Source organism: Ammospiza nelsoni, chromosome 7 (genome assembly GCF_027579445.1).
Source record: "Ammospiza nelsoni isolate bAmmNel1 chromosome 7, bAmmNel1.pri, whole genome shotgun sequence".
NCBI classification, from domain to species: domain Eukaryota; kingdom Metazoa; phylum Chordata; class Aves; order Passeriformes; family Passerellidae; genus Ammospiza; species Ammospiza nelsoni.
The window spans coordinates 6,535,562-6,542,828 of NC_080639.1; positions in this window are offsets into that span (position 1 = coordinate 6,535,562).

Here is a 7,267-nt window from a genome sequence, read left to right on the forward strand (position 1 = left end):
GCAATAACTAAAAGTCATCCAAGCACAGTAAGGAATGATAAACTCTATATGTTTTGACAGTTGCCAGCTTTTAAGCTCACCACACTGGAAATACTATTGTGTTCTGCATTCACTTATTCCCGCTCCAAATATCTATAATAATGCACAGGGAAGGTAGGAAACCATGAGGCTGAGAATGTAGTGGAGACACTGCCCCTTTGCTTTGAGCAACATCATGAGCTGGAAAAATATTTTCAATCCCTAATGGCTAAGCTTTAAAAATCCCTTCTGAAATCAAAACCAGGGCAAAATAGCTCAGCCTCAAGAAGAGCAGGAAGCTCCCTGACACACAGCAAGCTCTGTTCCTGTGTTCCAGGCAGTGACCCATCAAGAGATGTCACTTCCCAGAGAAGAAAGAGCAGTGCTGTGTCCTGGCAGGGCCAGCATGGCTTGTGGCTGAGTGACAGGCAGCTGTGCTGGCCCTGTGCCAGGTGGGATGAGCTCTCTTTTCAAAAGCCTCTGCACAGCAGCTGGCTTTTTAAAGAGAAAAATTAATCCTGTGGGTTAGGGACACATCTGATGTATGAAATAATATTCTCAGGTGCATATCCAAGCCTGCTTTTCTGCAGTGTTTAGTCAGGGCAGTTCTTTTGACAGGGTCAGTGAAGTCTGGTCTCAGCAGAGCTCTCTGAGGGTCATCTGGGAAAAGCCCTGCTGATCCATTTTCTTTTTGTGCTGTGCCTAAAGTGCACACAGCAGCACCAAACCCAGCACCACAGCTGAAGAAAAGGATCTTTACCACACCTGCCTGTTGAGATACCCACAAAGGTTCTTTACCACCACTTCAGCTTTCTTATGTTAATAACTATTAACTCTCCAGTCCCTGCTCAGTCATAAAACTGTCAGCACAATTAAAGCTGTGTCAGAAAGGACATTCAGATCCATCCTCTGCATTCAAGGTAACTCCAAGCCCAGCTTCACTCCAAGAAGCAACAACTGCCCCTGGGACATTACAGACACCCAAAGTCTTTGCAAAGAGCTGTTCTGAACAACTGAACCATGAGAGAGTTCAGCATAATTTGACAGCCTCTATTCCACAAGAGACAGGAGTCTGTAAGAAATTGGACTGATTACATGGCATCTCACATTTATGGGGCAGGATTTAAAATCATTTATTTAGGTGTCACAGGGCATCTGAGCACTGACACTGTTAATTACAGCTATCAGCAGCACAGGGGCTGTGCTAGATGATGCTAATGAGTGCATACCTGTGTCTTGTAGGTGTGTGACTCAGAGTGGTTGGAAGGAGATCTGTAAGCTACAGGAAGACTTCTAAGACACCAGTGGCAAGAAAACACTTTGGGCTGAAATTGAGGCACAGATTTTATCACAGCCAATCTCTGAGAAGCAGGAGACTGTGGATTCCCTGCTGTGACTGGCTTTGCATCAGAATGAGAATCTCTGCTTCCTCACCAGCTGCCTTCCCTTTGGGACCTAAAGGCTGAAAATTCTGGTCAGAGCACCAAGCCTGACAGAGCTGAAGAAGTGTTTGGACAATACCCTTGAGCAGATGGTGTGGCCTAGAGGAGTGGGACTTGACGATCATTGTGGGTCTCTTCCAACTCAGCTTATTCTATGATTCTCTAATTTCCCTGAAGGAGCTGAGAAGCTCTGAATAAGCTCCTTCTCAGAGCCATCAACCAATTGCCTCTCCAGTGATGGGAAGGGCCACAGAAACAAAACAGTCAGACAAAGCCTAGCAGGAGCAAGGGACAGAAACCAAGATGAGCAAACTCAATGAAAAATCCAGGAGTGATCTTCTCAGAATTGCCTTACAGGATCTCTGAGAAATAGCAGACACCTCAAACCTACCAGGGTGGCGAACCTAGGATTTAATGGCACATATTTACTGACCAAGACAAATCTAGACAAAACTATTACCATAAATGTGGATAATAAATATCAATATACTGGCACAGGTGCCAAATCATTGCTGGTTCAGGACAGACTTTGCAATGCTGCCTGGTGTCCCTATTGTTGATAATATAGACACTTGGGATTGAAGGTCTTTTAAAAACATGACACTCAATAGTTTTCCACAAAAAAGAATTGTACACTCTGAGCAACAGCAGGTTCCATTTTAAAGAGGGGGTAAAAGGTACCAAATGAAAAATAAGGTCCTCTCAGAGTCCTAAAAGCACCTGTAAAGCCTACCTGCATTGCTTAGTGTCACAGAGACCCTGGTGACTGCCACCCCAAACTGTTCACACAGCTAAGCAAATAAGTCAGCAGTCATATTTACCACAGCTCATCCTGTACATATGCAAAGGTGAATGGAGGCTCAGACAGATGTCAAACACAGGGTGATCAATCAGTCATATGCACACATTGGCAATCACATCCAGCTCTCTTGCTGAACTTCAAAGAGAGATTTCAGTATCAAAGTGCCCTGCACAGAACTGCTTTACTCATTATAGCAAAGCAAAAGAAATCTGACTTGACATCAGTCCTATCCAGGGATCAAATTCTATCAAAGTCTCAACAATCCCTACTGTCTTCCAAATTACCTCATCACCAAAACAAACTTTGTCCAGTTTTTAGCAGTTTCCTGAGTGGTTTTCTTTGCTCCTGACCATATGTAGCCCTTACTGATTACCTCTTCTCAGTCAGGTCTGCTCTCTGACTACTGTCATTTGCTAAAATAGGATGGATTCCCACTGCTTTGAGGGATATTGATATATTATGGCCCACAAGAAGGAGAAAATGCTATAATGTCACAGAGGATTGCTACCTGCAGAACCGCGGCTCTCTACTCCTCACACAGCAACCAACCCCTCCTGTCCCACCCTGGGCAGGGCATGGATGCCTCCCGATGTGCCAGGCTGAGGGCACAGGCACGGCTGCGGCTCCTTCCTTGTGGGACAGAGGCACCTAGCGGCTGAGCGCTGGAAGCTCGGGGAAAGCCACCACTCTCCGATCAAGGATGTGTTTGTGGTTTCAGTGGGATGCTGCCGCTGCTGCCGACACGCAGACAGGTTGCTACAAAGCTGTTCGGCTGCCAGCTGCTCTGCCCAGGTTCACATGCTATAAAGCAAAATATAAACACATGTCACCAGGCAGAGCAGCCCAGAGCAAGCCCTCCCAGAGGCCAGGCTGTGTCAGACACAGCCACCAAACTCTCCAGGAGTGCGAGTGAGGCTCAGCCCCTCCCTGTGTCTTTGTGCTTGACAGCCTCCAACAGCGTAGCTCCATGGATAACCTTCACCTCTGAGAGCTGCTGCGGCTGATGTCTGCTAGCTTTGAGAGCCAGCAGGTCACTGAACCCTGCTCATACTCATGGCACTGTTCCAGGCTCTACAGACACCCACTACAGCCCTTTGCAGGTACCTCTTTTCCAGCCTGAATAGTCCTGGCCTTGCTACTCAGTCCTTGCACCTAAGTCATTCCACACAACTGATGATCTCTCTTTTGGCCTTACTAGGCCTATGACTTGTACATCCTGCTTCTAGTTTTGTGTCTTGTTTGAGATGAGATCAGGACATAACACATGTATGTGAGATGCAGGTGAGCCCAGACACATTTAACAGCATTCCCAGTTTTGTGCTCATTTCCCTTCCCTTCCCTTCCCTTCCCTTCCCTTCCCTTCCCTTCCCTTCCCTTCCCTTCCCTTCCCTTCCCTTCCCTTCCCTTCCCACTTTTATTTTTTTTTCTTTTGCCTAGTGAGCAGTGTTTTCCCAGCAGTACCTACTAGAGTTCTGAGATCTAAGTGGGAACCACTAGCTCAAAGCTCCCCACTGAGTTTGTGCATGGAGTAAGAATTGTCTGTACTGAATGGTTGGCTTAATAACTTGGCCACAATACAGGTAATACAGGATACAGGTAAGCTCTGCTCCCCAGAAATACTATCAATAGAATCAACTAGAACAGGTCAAATTCTGTGACCAATACTTAGCCTTTGATCTCTTCATACAAACTGCTAAAAGAAAAACAATCAGTGCCATCCATAAAATGGAAAAAATTACAGTAAAATAAAATGCTTTTCCCTTCTCCTAGATATCCCTCTGAAAGGAAAAAAAACCCCACTCATAATGCTGAGATATAACACTTGCCTCACCTTCCAAATCCAAGCTCCTTAGCTTCAGAATGGCATTAAGATCTTCAATTTCTTGATGTAGGTTTGCATTTTTACTGAGATTGAATATGGGGAGCTGTGGCTGTAATATTAAGGAATGGCAAAGTTTCCAGAGTTATCTCTAGTTTACACAAAGCACCGTGGCAGAAACAACATGTGATATTCAAAATTGTTATTTAAAATGAAGAAAAGGGCATCTTTGATTTTTGATCTTTTGTATGTCCTAGGACACTTTGGACATCAATCTTAGGTATACAGTTCCTTCAGCTATGCTGCTGCTGAATAAATAATGTGTAAGAGAGGCTAATGAATACAGCTGGGAAGCTTCTCACTTTTACTCTGTGCTGTCTGAAACAGAAACACAAAGAAACCAACATCAAAAAGAAACAAACCAAAGCAGAGATGGGGAGATAAATGCCACAACTTGGATAACATCTCTTAAATGTCCACAAAAATCTTGTCTTGCAGTAGTTCTGTGAGGTTGTATTCTGCTGAGACATCCCTTGGGCAATGTTTCAGCAGATGAAACCTCTCCCACTGCCTAAGTACATTTTGCCAGGACATTCTCACACTCCTTGAGGATGACCATGCTCTATGGAGCACTTCCACACAGCCTCTCAAATTCCTTTTTCTAGCTGACAAGGCTACAAAGGACACTGTACCCTTGCTCACTGCACTCCCTGACTTACAGCATGCAACTGCAAAGGAGAGCAAGCAACCCTCACGTTTGCTATTGTGGGGTTCCCATGCCAAGCCCATCTGGCTCACAGCATGGAGCCTGCTGAGTGAGGCTGCTCTGACCATGAGAAGAGGCTGTGGAGGCAGGGCAGATGGCAAAGCACCATTTTGGAAAGGCCACTTGCAAGTGTGCATCCACCCTGCCCACGCTGGGCACCTGCTGCATGGAGATTGGCTGCAGGTGAGATTACAGAAGTGATGGATGCCTGCAGGCAGTGAAGGACAGTCTCCAGCAGGAGACAGCTCCCCTCAGGAAGGAGATGTTTCTGTATGCCCTCGGGCAGGATGCCATGTAGGATGCAAGCAGCTGTAACATCTGTCAGAGATTTTGGTTCCATATCCTCACTGGAATGAGGAGGGAGCAGACACCCAGGCGTGCTGGGGTTTTCTGCAAGGAGGACTGTGAAACATCCATTTCATTCACAGATATGCTACCAGTCCAGTTGGGACCACCAACAGCCAGGATTCTAACATTGCTAAAATTTAGTAAGGATTTGTCTTTTAGGCAATGTTGTGGAGCAGAAAGTATTACATCCTTTAGTTTTGTCACAGGTAGAAAGATGTGGGGACATCTATTCAACCACTGATTGCAAGTCACTTCAGAGACAGATTTTGTGGGGAAATTGTGATGAGACTGCCAGGAAGGCTACTAGAGGTTGCTTTCTCACCATTTTCCTTGTCCTTTCATATCTGCATCCACACACAACTCCTCTCTAGATGTGTTCTGAACAGATCTGCTGAACAGCTTTTAATTTTTTTGGTTTTTTCAGAGAACACAGCATGACCCTTTCCAGACAAAGCAAACATCCAGGCCCACCAAACAGCCCACAGGGACTGGGATTGCAAGAACACAGGAGCAGCTCTCCTCTCAAGATCACTCCCTTCTTTCATTTCCCATTCTGCACAGGCAGGTTACTCAGGATGAATCATGATTCTCTTCCTTGGGCTCTGAGTGATAGCTGCAGCCTGCATTTCTGGGTTCATCCTGGGCAGCATCAAAGCCAAAGTGACCCTGACCAATTAGAAAAAATATACTGAAACATAACTCCTTGGCAAGATAATTTGGGAGAACCATCTTTGTCTTTAAGTGATCAGGAGAAAACAATAATGTGAGGAATCAAAGAAAGACTCAGAGGCTGAAAAGCTGTGCTTTATGCTGGAAGTTAATACTGAACTGTGCCTGAGGGAAGGAGGGCAGTGAATGCTGCTTTGACCTGCAGATGGAAAACCATAATATGGGGCTGTGGATTTGGCCTTAAGCAGAAGACTCCACATTATTTTTTGCTGATGCTAGAGCTGCCTGCCTGAATACTAAAACTGCAGTCCATCTCCCTGCCTTGAATGCAAGGCAATGTTTACGTGATTGAAATTCACTAAACAAGCAACAGCTGAGTGAAAAATGAACTGAAAGCAAACATAATTGCAATTCCCTCTTTTATGCTTGTTTCTAGCCATACTGTGAAATAATTTACTTTTTTTTCTTTAAGGTCTAATTTTATTGATTGTAATAAAGAATGGACATATGGACAGAAAGCCAGAATCCCTTGCATAATACAACTGTCACAGGCATGAATGCAGCAGCCTAATGGATTCTCAGGGTGTTCAGTCACCAATGTGTAAATTCCCAGAGCAGCACTTTCCCCTAAACCCACCCAGATGGATTCAGCTCCTACAAGGGGCAGTGTCACTGCACTTAGCCCTTGACAAGCCACCAAGAGCTGCAAGCTCGGCCACATCTCTTTGTGCTTCCCCAACAGACACACACGCAAGCCTGCAGTGCTAGAAGTGCTGGGGAGCCCCAAAGCTACACCTGTAACACATTTCAGCACCCACATCTCAAGCAGGGGCATCACAATTCATCCCAGGTCCACGGGTCACAAGAAAGGCAGCTGGGCACAGTGTTCCACCAAGCAGCAAGGCCTGGATTGAGGAATACAGCACACAAGGACACGTGAGCCCAATGAATGCTACCTGGCAGCACAAAGAACATTGTACATGGGCGGCAGCACAGGGGCACACTGCCCCACAACACCAAGGAGACCTCCAGCAGCATGGCAGCACAGTTATGCTGCACTTGGTAGGAAAAGCACTGCTCAGGTCTATGAATCAGGGGGACCTAACCTCTTCATGAGGAAGATGTAGCTCAGCCAGCATGGGTGAGATGCAGCAGCTCAGCAAGGGACAGCAAAGAGCCCCTGTCCCCCATCCAGGCTGGGTCCTACCCCAAGTGAGGAAACCCTGCTGGGGGCTGCAGGACTCAGCACATTCTCTTTGGGTCGACCCTCTGTCAGCACCTGCACCAACACCAAACTCATGTGGTGCCCATGCACTCCAGGCTGGTGTGAGGGGCCCCTAATCCCACAGGGTCTGCAAGCTCCACGCAGCCAGCTGGACCAAACCTCACAGGATGCCCCACAT